This window comes from Schistocerca americana, chromosome 2 (assembly GCF_021461395.2).
Source record: "Schistocerca americana isolate TAMUIC-IGC-003095 chromosome 2, iqSchAmer2.1, whole genome shotgun sequence".
Classification (NCBI taxonomy): domain Eukaryota; kingdom Metazoa; phylum Arthropoda; class Insecta; order Orthoptera; family Acrididae; genus Schistocerca; species Schistocerca americana.
In genome coordinates this window covers 927297770-927312497 of record NC_060120.1, presented here as the reverse complement: position 1 = coordinate 927312497, position 14728 = coordinate 927297770, and the positions used below count along the sequence as shown (strand labels likewise).

At 44.5% G+C, this 14728-nt stretch overlaps 1 non-coding gene across 1 annotated transcript; it reads right to left on the bottom strand.

Moving 5' to 3' along the window:
• Positions 1–2804: 2804 nt before the first annotated feature.
• Trnal-caa lies at positions 2805–2879 on the bottom strand. The gene has a single exon. It is a non-coding gene; the product is annotated as a tRNA-Leu (tRNA).
• Positions 2880–14728: the final 11849 nt, after the last annotated feature.

Below are 14728 nucleotides of genomic sequence, written 5' to 3'. Positions count from 1 at the left end.
CTCAACCCAAGAGGATGGGTGTACACAGACAGAGCATTTGCCTGTACTTGGATGCGAAAATTCAGGCTGTGGTGCATAAAGTTGCAGGTATGCGCAGGGAACTAGAGACATATTTCCAGACTCTTCTGAGAATGGTGAATGCGTTAAATGAGCTAGTTAATCAAGTCAGTAAGAAAATAACCGAATTAACTGAAAAGGTCGATGCTATTCAGGGGAAAAAAGATGTAGACTTCCTTGTTGTTGAGAAGGGTGATCAGAATCATAGTAAGAGGAGGAAGAAGATGACCAGATATTTAAAGCCTGACGCCATGGAGATGTCGATGAAGCAGAAAGTGATTCAGGGGCATAAAGGAGTTCGTGAGAAATTACAGCTGCTCGTTAGGGCATATGGATCGACAGCAAACACTAAGAGAGACCTTTAAGCCAGTTACTGAGTCTCTCCGACAGCTCTCAGCAAAAACAAAAACAAATGATAACGAGGACGTTGTCATTGATGAATTCATTATTCGTCACACCCCAAGTCAGATAGATGGAACATTCGGCATTAGCAGGGGAAGACCGTACATGTTGGATGCGCATCCTATAACTGTAACTGAAGACAAAATACACATTGGTGATAGACGGTTTGACTGAACACCCGGCTTAATGAATCTTATTTTCCTAAGACCTACCAAAAAACCCAGAAATTATTCAGTTAATGACAGGGAAACGTACCGTGAAATACTGCACATGCCTGGTGTACACAAGATCACGAAAAGCCTGAGCAACAAGAAATATAAAACCATTATAACGCCAATACCTGAAAGTAGCGGTGATTGTATTGACATTGAGCATAAAGCAGTGAACAATCGAATCCCTCAGTATATATATTATGACGATCCCAACGAACTAATAGATCGACTACAGTTGCTCATGTCATCAGCTGCTACAGGTAATACTGCTTATTCGAATGAGGTTGTTTCGATAAACTTGGAGCTTAGAGAGAGAGGTATCATTGATTAAGTATGGAGATGGTAGTTCGAGAACTGCACAAGTCAGCACGCAAAACAGACCCTTGCAGGCATTTTATGATTTAAGGGTTGGATGACTTGTGGCAAGCTGATCTTGTAGATATGAGGCAACATTTACGTGAGAATAACGGATTCAAATACATTTTAATGGTTATTGATACATATTCCAAATTTGGGCATTACCGGTCAAAACAAAAACTGGTCGAAATGTCGCTGATGTTTTTGAGTGTTTGCTGTAGACAGGAACGAATCAATGCCCAGACAACCTCCAAACCGATCACGGTGGGGAGTTCTACAGTAGATATTTCAAGACAGTGATGCAGCGGTACGGAATACATCACTACTCGACATTTACTCACCTGAAGGCAAGTATCGTGGAGCGCCTGAACAGAACAATAAAAGGACGGATGTGGGTGCGTTTTAACCTTCGTGGCTCATACAAATGGACAGATATCCTCCCATAAATAATTGCTCAGTATAATAGAACCAAACATAGCACAATAAAAATGAGACCAATCAATGTTCGTGATAATGGACTCATGGATACGGTGTACTATCGCATTAAGATGCTTGATCCACGTAAACAGAAACTTAATGTAGATGATATGGTGCATATCTCAAAACATAAGATGGCATTTGAGAAATCATACCTACTGAACTGGTCAACTGAGATATTTACAATTTCAAAAGTGCAACGAACGAATCCTAGCACTTATAAATTGAAGGATAGTAAAGGTGAAGAAATTGCACGCTCCTTCTACACTGAGGAGATGCAGAAAAGTTCAGAACCGGATGTTTTTCTCGTGGAGAGAGTCATAAGACGTCAGGAAAATAAGGCACTGTTTTAGAGAACTTACTGCTATGATCTTATTACGCACACTGCTGATTTCCAACGCACGTGAGACATGCGAACAATACAACTTGCCCTTTTTTGTTATTTGATCTTTTACTTTTACAACTAAAAAGTTTCCTACGTTATCATGCAATCAATTCTGAGGTTGGCTCAGCTATATCAGTTTCTTTCTCACTTTGTTCTGGGTCATTCATACAGTATTCCCCACTTTCTTCATTGCTGTCACGGGACATTTCCCAAGCTTCTTCTGATTTTGGAGCTTCTCCTTCCACATGGTTCTTGGCCTCTGCTTTTCTTTCCCATAGTGGAGCTCTGTAGGGGGATCTTTTAAAGATTCATATGTGTTTTCTTTGATTCCAACAGAATTTACATCAACTCTTTTGTTGGGTAGAAGATTCAGTAGATCTTAGGAACCTAACAGAACAATGTCTGTTTTTCTGAAACAACTCCCAATATTGTATCCAAGGTTCTCGGGTGTCCAGCTGGATTCCCGAGAACCTGGGATACAGCACATTCGCCGGGATAGCCTCAGATCACACACTCCCAATGTTGTCTGTACAGCTTTCAATCAGTTCTTTAATGACTTTTTTCATCGCTTGGAACTGTTGGTTGCTGCTGTTTCTGCAGGTACGGTGAAGCTGTTGTAAAATAGCAGTCCTCCAAATGTTTTTGGTCCAACAAGTCACTCTTTATACACCCATAACGTGTGCCCTTAGGCCCTCCACATTGCTATGGGTAATACAAATTTTCAGCTTTGTATAAAACATAAATCAGTAACAATTTTCCATACCACTGCCAGACAACATCAAGTTCATTACTCATTTCACAAATTAATTTATTTTTCACGCTGTTTTTGATACTTTTCACAAAATTTTTTTCTTACTTACAGGACTGTCTGTCAAAATTTGTTTCATAGTAACTTCCTGGCAGATTAAAACTGTGTGCCGGGCCGAGACTCGAACTCGGGACCTTTGCCTTTTGCGGGCAAGTGCTCTACCAACTGAGCTACCCAAGCACGACTCACACCTCGCCCTCACAGCTTCAATTCTGCCAGTACCTCGTCTCCTACCTTCCAAACTTTACAGAAGCTCTCATGCGAACCTGAAGAACTATCACTCCTGTAAAGTTTGGAAGGTAGGAGACGAGGTACTGGCAGAATTGAAGTTGTGAGGACGGGGTGTGCGTCGTGCTTGGGTAGCTCAGTTGGTAGAGCACTTACCCGCGAAAGGCAAAGGTCCCAAGTTCGAGTCTCGGCCCGGCACACAGTTTTAATCTGCCAGGAAGTTTCATATCTTCGCACACTCCGCTGCACAGTGAAAATCTCATTCTGTTTCATAGTAGTTTACAATACTACAAGGCTCTACACCACTGAAGTGCTTCTTCAGACATGTCAAAATAATCATTTATTGTTTGCGCAGACATGCCACTGTGGCCCTTTTAATATTTTGGATCATTCTTGAACTAAGCTGCTCTTTGCACCTCATCAGAAATGAAATGACCCACTCTTCACCAGGTAGATTATTTTTGAACTTCTTTACAGTGCTGCTTTTTTTGTCGAAATATCCTTTAACAATAACAAGCAAACTCGTATATGTTAACAGAAAAACCCATTCTCTGAGAAGAATGATTTCATCTGAAAAATAAAAATGTTTAAATAACACATTTGTCTTATTAGATAGTTTACTTATAGTTCTGCACACTAAGCCTAGATGAGTTCTGCCTAAAAATTGCACCTAACAATGCTGATACTTTTATACAGAGTTCATCGTATGAATAAACCTGATGTAAACATTATAACATTACACCATGCATACCCCCCCCATGAACCATGGACCTTGCCGTTGGTGGGGAGGCTTGCGTGCCTCAGCGATACAGATAGCCGTACCGTAGGTGCAACCACAACGGAGGGGTATCTGTTGAGAGGCCAGACAAACGTGTGGTTCCTGAAGAGGGGCAGCAGCCTTTTCAGTAGTTGCAAGGGCAACAGTCTGGATGATTGACTGATCTGGCCTTGTAACAATAACCAAAACAGCCTTGCTGTGCTGGTACTGCGAACGGCTGAAAGCAAGGGGAAACTACAGCCGTAATTTTTCCCGAGGGCATGCAGCTTTACTGTATGATTACATGATGATGGCGTCCTCTTGGGTAAAATATTCCGGAGGTAAAATAGTCCCCCATTCGGATCTCCGGGCGGGGACTACTCAAGAGGATGTCGTTATCAGGAGAAAGAAAACTGGCGTTCTACGGATCGGAGCGTGGAATGTCAGATCCCTTAATCGGGCAGGTAGGTTAGAAAATTTAAAAAGGGAAATGGATAGGTTGAAGTTAGATATAGTGGGAATAAGTGAAGTTCGGTGGCAGGAGGAACAAGACTTCTGGTCAGGTGACTACAGGGTTATAAACACAAAATCAAATAGGGGTAATGCAGGAGTAGGTTTAATAATGAATAGGAAAATAGGAATGCGGGTAAGCTACTACAAACAGCATAGTGAACGCATTATTGTGGCCAAGATAGATACGAAGCCCACGCCTACTACAGTAGTACAAGTTTATATGCCAACTAGCTCTGCAGATGATGAAGAAATTGAAGAAATGTATGATGAAATAAAAGAAATTATTCAGATTGTGAAGGGAGACGAAAATTTAATAGTCATGGGTGACTGGAATTCGAGTGTAGGAAAAGGGAGAGAAGGAAACGTAGTAGGTGAATATGGATTGGGGGACAGAAATGAAAGAGGAAGCCGCCTGGTCGAATTTTGCACAGAGCACAACATAATCATAACTAACACTTGGTTTAAGAATCATGAAAGAAGGTTGTATACATGGAAGAACCCTGGAGATACTAAAAGGTATCAGATAGATTATATAATGGTAAGACAGAGATTTAGGAACCAGGTTTTAAATTGTAAGACATTTCCAGGGGCAGATGTGGACTCTGACCACAATCTATTGGTTATGACCTGTAGATTAAAACTGAAGAAACTGCAAAAAGGTGGGAATTTAAGGAGATGGGACCTGGATAAACTAAAAGAACCAGAGGTTGTACAGAGATTCAGGGAGAGCATAAGGGAGCAATTGACAGGAATGGGGGAAATAAATACAGTAGAAGAAGAATGGGTAGCTTTGAGGGATGAAGTAGTGAAGGCAGCAGAGGATCAAGTAGGTAAAAAGACTAGGGCTAGTAGAAATCCTTGGGTAACAGAAGAAATATTGAATTTAATTGATGAAAGGAGAAAATATAAAAATGCAGTAAGTGAAACAGGCAAAAAGGAATACAAACGTCTCAAAAATGAGATCGACAGGAAGTGCAAAATGGCTAAGCAGGGATGGCTAGAGGACAAATGTAAGGATGTAGAGGCCTATCTCACTAGGGGTAAGATAGATACCGCCTACAGGAAAATTAAAGAGACCTTTGGAGATAAGAGAACGACTTGTATGAATATCAAGAGCTCAGATGGAAACCCAGTTCTAAGCAAAGAAGGGAAAGCAGAAAGGTGGAAGGAGTATATAGAGGGTCTATACAAGGGCGATGTACTTGAGGACAATATTATGGAAATGGAAGAGGATGTAGATGAAGATGAAATGGGAGATATGATACTGCGTGAAGAGTTTGACAGAACACTGAAAGACCTGAGTCGAAACAAGGCCCCCGGAGTAGACAATATTCCATTGGAACTACTGACGGCCGTGGGAGAGCCAGTCCTGACAAAACTCTACCATCTGGTGAGCAAGATGTATGAAACAGGCGAAATACCCTCAGACTTCAAGAAGAATGTAATAATTCCAATCCCAAAGAAAGCAGGTGTTGACAGATGTGAAAATTACCGAACTATCAGCTTAATAAGTCACAGCTGCAAAATACTAACACGAATTCTTTACAAACGAATGGAAAAACTAGTAGAAGCCAACCTCGGGGAAGATCAGTTTGGATTCCGTAGAAACACTGGAACACGTGAGGCAATACTGACCTTACGACTTATCTTAGAAGAAAGATTAAGGAAAGGCAAACCTACGTTTCTAGCATTTGTAGACTTAGAGAAAGCTTTTGACAATGTTGACTGGAATACTCTCTTTCAAATTCTAAAGGTGGCAGGGGTAAAATACAGGGAGCGAAAGGCTATTTACAATTTGTACAGAAACCAGATGGCAGTTATAAGAGTCGAGGGACATGAAAGGGAAGCAGTGGTTGGGAAGGGAGTAAGACAGGGTTGTAGCCTCTCCCCGATGTTGTTCAATCTGTATATTGAGCAAGCAGTAAAGGAAACAAAAGAAAAATTTGGAGTAGGTATTAAAATTCATGGAGAAGAAATAAAAACTTTGAGGTTCGCCGATGACATTGTAATTCTGTCAGAGACAGCAAAGGACTTGGAAGAGCAGTTGAATGGAATGGACAGTGTCTTGAAAGGAGGATATATGATGAACATCAACAAAAGCAAAACAAGGATAATGGAATGTAGTCTAATTAAGTCGGGTGATGCTGAGGGAATTAGACTAGGAAATGAGGCACTTAAAGTAGTAAAGGAGTTTTGCTATTTGGGGAGCAAAATAACTGATGATGGTCGAAGTAGAGAGGATATAAAATGTAGGCTGGCAATGGCAAGGAAAGCGTTTCTGAAGAAGAGAAATTTGTTAACATCCAGTATTGATTTAAGTGTCAGGAAGTCATTTCTGAAAGTATTCGTATGGAGTGTAGCCATGTATGGAAGTGAAACATGGACGATAAATAGTTTGGACAAGAAGAGAATAGAAGCTTTCGAAATGTGGTGCTACAGAAGAATGCTGAAGATTAGATGGGTAGATCACATAACTAATGAGGAAGTATTGAATAGGATTGGGGAGAAGAGAAGTTTGTGGCACAACTTGACCAGAAGAAGGGATCGGTTGGTAGGACATGTTCTGAGGCATCAAGGGATCACCAATTTAGTATTGGAGGGCAGCGTGGAGGGTAAAAATCGTAGAGGGAGACCAAGAGATGAATACACTAAGCAGATTCAGAAGGATGTAGGTTGCAGTAGGTACTGGGAGATGAAAAAGCTTGCACAGGATAGAGTAGCATGGAGAGCTGCATCAAACCAGTCTCACGACTGAAGACCACAACAACAACAACAACCATGCATTCTTCCCCATTTGCTTGAATCTCATTGGATTCTACTTCACATGGAGTGGAAACCAAGCTGTGTCCAGTAAAATCAAGTACAGAATGATAATTACTGAACCATGTGAAATAGAATCATCCTAACTTCTGACTGGCTTACGAAAGGATGTTCAAACTGCATGGTTGGCCACAGTTGTTGTTGGCCATTTGCACATGAAAAATGTCACAGTACAGTGTGCCTGGGTGTACAGTGCTTGTGAAGGCCTACTATGTGAGTAACAACAGCCCAACTGCGGCTCAAAGGAAGTTTGCGACAGAGTGCAAGCTGAAGACAACAGTTCCAAGTGTGCTAACAATTTGATTCGGAAGTTTGAAAGAACGGGTAGTATTCGTGATGACAGTGTTGGCAATGTTGGTCGTCCAAAAAAGGTGAAAATGCCTGAAACATCGAGAAGACACGTGCTGTGTTTCAAACCAGCCGTAGGAAGTCGATCAGATGAGCTGCTCAACAGGTGGGAATCAACTGGGAGACACTGTGACAAATTGTTGTTGAAGATCTGCATCTCTTCCCATACAAAATTGAAACCCATGAGCCATTACACCGCAGGGCCATGGACCAGCAATTGTGTTTCGTCAACTCTGTTGTACACAGAATTGACAAACAAGACTTTGATGTGAATATGATTTGGTTTAGCAACGAAGCCCACTTTCATTTGGATGGGTTCATCAATTAGCAAAACTGGCGCATTTGGGGAAATGAGAATCCGCATTTCACAATCGAGAAGTCTCTTCACCTTCAACGGATGACTGTGTGCTGTGCAGTGACCAGTCACGGAGTAATCGGTGCGATATTCCTTGACGGCACGGTGACTACTGAACGGTACATGAAGGTTTCGGAAGATGATTTTATTCCCATTATCCAAAGTTACCTTGATTTTGACAAGATGTTGTTCAGGCAAAACGGAGCTCGACTCCATCGAAGCGGGAGAATGTTTGATGTTCTGGAGGGGCACTTTGGGGACCGCATTTTGGGTCTGGGGTACCTAGAGGCCACTGGCATAGGCCTTGATTGGCCACAATATTCTCCAGACCTGAACAAACGCAACTCCTTTTTGTGTGGCCATATTAAAGACAAAGTGTACAGCAATATCCCCAGAACCATCTCCAGACCTGAAAAAACGCAACTCCTTTTTGTGTGGCCATATTAAAGACAAAGTGTACAGCAATATCCCCAAAACCATTTTTGAATTGAAAACAGCCATTCAGGAGATCATCGACAGCATGGATGTTCCGACACTTCAGTGGGTCATGCAGAATTTCGCTATTTGTCTGCGCCGCACCATCACCAACGATGGCAGGTATGTAGAACATTTTATAACCTAAATCCGAATGTCTATAGTGACATTTACATGTTGAATAAAGTGTGTACTTGCCGAAGTTTGTAACTGATCGACAATGTGGGACAACAGCTTTACCAGTACATTTAACTCGGATAGCAGTGGCCAGCTAGCAGGGCTGCCTAATCAGCAATGATGTGAGCAGTTGCAGTTCAGAAGTAAAAAGGAACGAGTAGAGAAACAATGTAGCTCCGAATGTCTTCTAATTTTTAAATAGAATTAAATAATATTCGGCAAATCTCCAGCACTACTGCATGCTTACATGACCAGAGGGGAAGCTTAAAATGCTCTCGTTCTCATCTAACATAGTTTCCTAATTACAAACAAGAGTTATGAAAATTCTTAACTTAAACATGGGTAATTTTGCTGAGCAAGCTATGTGTGATGCAAAAGCATACTGCAGGGATGTAACCGTATTTTCACATACTGAAGCCACTGGAGGTATTAATTTCAGTCAGCTGTCTGGTAAACTCTTAGCTCCTTCCTTACCCAAATTCGAGAAATACATTTCAGTTCTGGAATTGTCATCTGCTCAGTTCTGTAACTCTCATCTGCTAGGATGATAACGAGTCGATCAAAAACAGTACCACAAAGCCACCAGGCGCCTCATTTTCTCCTCTTCTTTTATGACATCCCGTTCTACATCCCACAAGCGTTCGGTAGAGCCATGTGAAAAAGTTGGCTGTGTTAGTTCCAGTCCATGTGGCAGCTTAACAGTCTTGTTATTTCTTGTGACAAATCCCCTAACTTGAGTCCAGATAGGTTTCTGTTGGGTTCATATTGTAGTGGTACAGTGGAAAATGTAGAAATGCATTATTTGCATGGTTTGCTCAATGCTGCGAAAATGATTGTTTTTCATGTTTCTACGACACTTAGCACTCTGGTTCGTGTGAGACCACATCTGCTGTCTAACACAATGAACATAGTCCAAATAAAGTGTATTTTTGTCCTAAAAATCAAATTGTTATGTTTTCTTTATTTAAGCAACCATTATCAACAATCTTTCATAAAATATAGATAATTAAGAATTTATATTTGAAATGAAAACAGAATTTTGCGTGCAATATGTAATTACAAACAACAAACTGTGCATTATTCATAAAAAATGATGATGAATTTTGCAATTACGAGATGTACGAATTTCATATGGAACGGAAAGAGAGAGAGAGAGAGAGAGAGAGAGAGAGAGAGAGAGAGAGAGAAAGGGGAGACATGAACCAGCAATCAATAAACTGCACTAGACTACCAATCAGCTATGCTACCGATTCCATTCCACCATACATTCAGTGTGTGTATGTAAACAATTTTATTGATCATAAATAATTACAGAGTTTAATCAAAGACTCTACTACATATGGCCAAACAGGTGCTGCACTTTAGAAACAAACATGACCAATAAATGTCCTGCTCCTTTTTGCGGCATCCCCAGGAACCAGGAAAAAGCAAGTCCAGCACACGCCACCCAACGGCGAATCTTGGCATTGGCTGTCTCACCATCATATGTTCGAATATCTTGTACATAGAACAGCAGCTCAACAGGACTTTGGCACTCAAGATCGCCAGCTCTCAGGGTCGGAACCCCAAGTCAAGGAGGTCCCGTGCCGATGCGGGAGACCAGGCTCCCTGCAAATTCACTGTAGCTGTTCAAAAATGGTTCAAATGGCTCTGAGCACTATGGGACTTAACATCTATGGTCATCAGTCCCCTAGAACTTAGAACTACTTAAACCTAACTAACCTAAGGACAGCACACAAGACCCAGCCATCACGAGGCAGAGAAAATCCCTGACCCCACCGGGAATCGAACCCGGAAACCCGTGCGTGGGAAGCGAGAACGCTACCGCACGACCACAAGATGCGGGCTCACTGTAGCTGTGGACATCATCACCTCGTGGACATCTCATTGCAGGTTGGAGACAGCATGATGGATGGACAGCGTGTTGTAGTAGGTCGCCTTCTGGATGTGACACCAGTCAAGCCAGAGATGGTCGCCGACTACCTGGGCGTCGACCATGCGAGCGATGCCGTCTTTCCCATCACCATGTCAGGCTTGCGCAGCCCGTCAGGTGTGTGGAGGTGGGGCTCTACAGTGATGGTGAAGCCCTCTGCACAAGCCCACGGGCGACATACATGACGAATGCATCATTTCACTTCACCTGTGACCCGTGCATCTGGTAGCAAGCCTGGAGGACGTGGTTGGCGGTCTCGACAGCTCAGCAGCCCACGCAGCATCTGGTGTCGGCCTCACGCCCCCGATTGCGCCGCGCCTTCATAGGGAAGGCTTTGATGTAGTTGGTTGGTAGGTTGGTTTAAAGGCGGGAGAAGGGACCAAACTACGAGGTCATCAGTCCCTTGTTCCTAATAAAACAATGCCACAAGTGTTGAGAATAAAACGGACGAAACATGTAACACAAAATGGAAAGAAAAGAAAGGCCACAAGAACGAAGGGAAGGAAACGAACACTAAAAGGAACAAAAGAGGACAAGAAAACAACAGAAAGATGCTAGGAACAGAAGAGAGTAAAACGTGAAAGCAGACTACAGTGGCTGGCCAACCACAGGAATAAAAAGGGAAAGCCAGCCACTCTGCAACACATTAAAACCTCCACCCTAAAAGCACTAGGGTGGAGGACACAGAGGGACAAAGGACGTGCGCCAAAAACTACATAGAAGTATAAAACTAAAGCTGCTGTGCAGGCATTGTTGCCCAACACTGAAGGCAGGGTGCTGGGAAAGTTAAAAGTCTGCCTCAGAGCGGCTAAAAGTGGGCAGTCCAGCAAGAGGTGGACGACTGTCATTTGGGAGCTCCAGCAACACTGAGATGGGCCCTCGCAGCGGAGTAGGTAATCATGCATTAGCCACATACAGCCAATGCAGAGCTGGCAAAGGACAACTGATTGCATGCGAGAGGCCTGCATGGAAGACTTCCAAACATTCATAGTCTCCTTAATGACACACAGTTTGTTGTGCGTGCTGTTATGTCATTCCATCTCCCAAAGTCGGAAAACCCTGCGGTGTCAGACAGAACGCAGGCCAGCTTCAGAGATGCCTATCTCCAGAAGCGGTTTCCATGTCGCCTGTTCGGCTAGCCTGTCGGCAAGTTTGTTGCTGGGGATTCTGACATGTCCTGGGGTCCACACAAACACCATAGAACGGCGGGACTGTTACAGAGCATAGATGGACTCCTGAATGGACGCTACCAGAGGGTGGCGAGGGTAGCACTGGTCGAAACCTTGTAGGCTGCTCAATGAGTCAGTACACAGGAGAAATGACTCGCCAGGGCATGAGCGGATGTACTCAAGAGCACAAGATATGGCCACCAGCTCAGCAGTGAAAACACTGCACCCAACTGGCAAGGAGTGCTGCTCAATACGTCCTCCATGAACATATGTGAAGCCTACGTGACCATCAGCCATTGAGCCGTTGGTGTAAACCACTTCACAGCCCCGGAACATGTCAAGAATCAAGAGGAAGTGACAGCAGAGGGCGGCAGGGTTAACAGAGTCCTTAAGGCCATTCAAAAGGTCCAGACAAAGCTGCAGCCGAGGTGTACACCATGGAGGCGTACATGAACGGACCACAAGTAGAGGTGGTAAAGGGAAGGACTCCAGTTCGGAGAGAAACTATGAACGTGTGCTGCGTAACTGGCGAGCAGTTGCGCATGTCTGATCTGCAGTGGAGGGACACCAGCCTCCACCAGTACCTTGGTCACCGGACTCGTCCTAAAAGCTCCTGTCACTAATCGAACCCCACAGTGGTTCACAGGGTCAAGTAAATGCAATGCTGAAGGCGCTGCCGAACCATAAACCACACTCCCATAGTCAATTCTGGATTGGAGAAGGGCTTTGTAGAGCTGCTGCAGCATACAGCAATCTGCAACACAATTGGTGTTACTCAGGCAACGGAGGGCATTGAGGTGCTGCCAGCACTTCTGCTTAAGCTGACGAAGATGAGGAAGCCAAGTCAATCGAGCGTCAAAAACCAGTTACAGAAATTGATATGTCTCCACTACAGTGAGTGGATCGTCATTAAGGTAAAGTACGGGTTCTGGATGAACAGTACGACGCCAACAGAAGTGCACGACACGCGACTTTGCGGCTAAAAACTGGAAGCCATGGGCTAGAGCCCATGACTGTGCCTCGTGGATGGCTCCCTTGAGGCGCTGTTCAGCAACAACAGTACTGGAGCAGCAGTACAAAATGCAGAAGCCGTCTGCGTACAGAGAAGGTGAGATGGAGGGCCCGACAGCTGCTACTAGACCGTTAATGGCCACTACAAATAGACACACACTCAATACAGAGCCCTGTGTGACTCCATTCTCCTGGATATGGATGGAACTATGGGACTCACCAACTTGGACACGGAAAGTACGGAGCGACAGGAAGTTTTGGATAAAAATCGGGAGTGGTCCACAGACACCCCACATACGGAGAAGGTGAGATGGAGGGCCCGACAGCTGCTGCTAGACCGTTAATGGCCACTAAAAATAGACACACACTCAATACAGAGCCCTGCGTGACTCCATTCTCCTGGATATGGATGGAACTATGGGACTCACCAACTTGGACACGGAAAGTACGGAGCGACAGGAAGCTTTGGATAAAAATCGGGAGTGGTCCCTGGACACCCCACTCATACAGTGTGGCAAGGATATGATGTCACCAAGTCGTGTCGCATGTTTTATGTAAGTCAAAAAAGACGGCAATCAGGTGTTGCCATCTGGAAAAGGCTGTTCGGATCGCAGACTCGATGGACACAATATTATCAGTGGTAGAGCGACCCTGGCGGAAGCCGCCCTGACATGGAGTCAGCAAGCCATGTGACTCCAGGACCCATCCCAACCGCCAACATAACATACATTCTAGCAGCTTACAAAAAACGTTGGTGAGGCTGGTGGGCCAATAGCTATCCACACCTAGTGGCTTTTTACCAGGTTTGAGCTCCAGAATGATGCTGCTCTCCTGCCACTGCGATGGAGAGACGCTATCACACCAGATCTGGTTGAAGAAGACGAGAAGATGTCGCTTGTAGTCAGATGAGAGATGTTTAATCATCTGGCTGTGGATGCCATCAGGCCCAGGAGCTGTGTTGGGGCAATGTGCAAAGGCACTGTGGAGCTCCCACTCTGTAAATGGGGCGTTTAGGATTCACTGCACCATGTAGTGACTGAGAGGACGTTCCCTTCCAGCCGCCGTTTGAGTGTGCGAAAGGATGGGGGGTAATTCTCCGATACAGAGGCTGGAGCAAAGTGCTCAGCAAAGTGCTGGCAATCGCGTTTGCGTCGGTACATAACTCGCAATTTATGGTAACACCGGGGACAGCTGTTGGTGCCTGGTACCCAAATAGACGTTTGATTTTTGCCCAGACTTGGGAAGGTGACATGTGGCACCCAATGGTGGAGATGTATCTCTCTCTACACTCCTTCTTCCTTTGTTTGATAGGATAGTGAACACGGGCACGAAGCCGTTTAAAGGCTATGAGGTGCTCCAGGGAATGGTGCCGCTTATGCCGCTGTAGAGCTTGCCGACGCTCCTTAATTGCTTCAGTGACTTCTGGTGACCACCAAGGGACTGCCTTATGCCTCGGAGACCATAAAGAGCGAGAGATCGCGTTTTCTGCCGCAGAAACAATTGTGCTAGTCACCTGCTCAACCATCACATAGATGTTACCGCGTGGGGCAGATTCAGCGCAGACAGCAGGGGGGAAAATTCCCCAGTCCACCTTGTTCAAAGCCCATCTGGGCGGGCGTCCGTGTGCCTGACGCTGGGTCAGTGACAGGAAGATGGGGCAGTGATCACTACAACACAGATCGTCATGTGCTCTCCAGTGGATAGATGAGAGAAGTCCTGGGCTGCAACCTGATAAATCCATGGCCGAGTAACTACCATGAGCCACATTGAAATGCGTGGTGGCCCCAGTATTTAAGAGGCAGAGGTTGAATTGCGACAGTACAGTTTCGACATCTCTGCCTCGGCCAGTAAGCATGGTACCAGCTCACAAGGGGTTATGGGCATTAAAATCTCCCAGAAGTAGGAAAGGTTGAGGGAGTTGATCAATCAGTGCAGCTAATACATTCAGGGGTACTGAACCATCTGGAGGAAGATATACATTGCAGACAGTTATTTCCTGTGTCGTCCTTACTCTGACAGCCACAGCTTCAAGAGGGGTTTGAAGGTGCACATGTTCACTACAGACCGAGTTTAGAACATAAAACGCAAGCTCCACCTGACACTCGATTATAGTTGCTACAGTTCCTGTAATATCCCTTATAGCCATGGGGGGCAGGGGTCCACATTGCTGGGAACCAGGTTTCTTGAATGGCAATGCAGATAGCAGGTGTAACGTTTAACAGTTGCCGTAGTTCAGCCAGGCGGT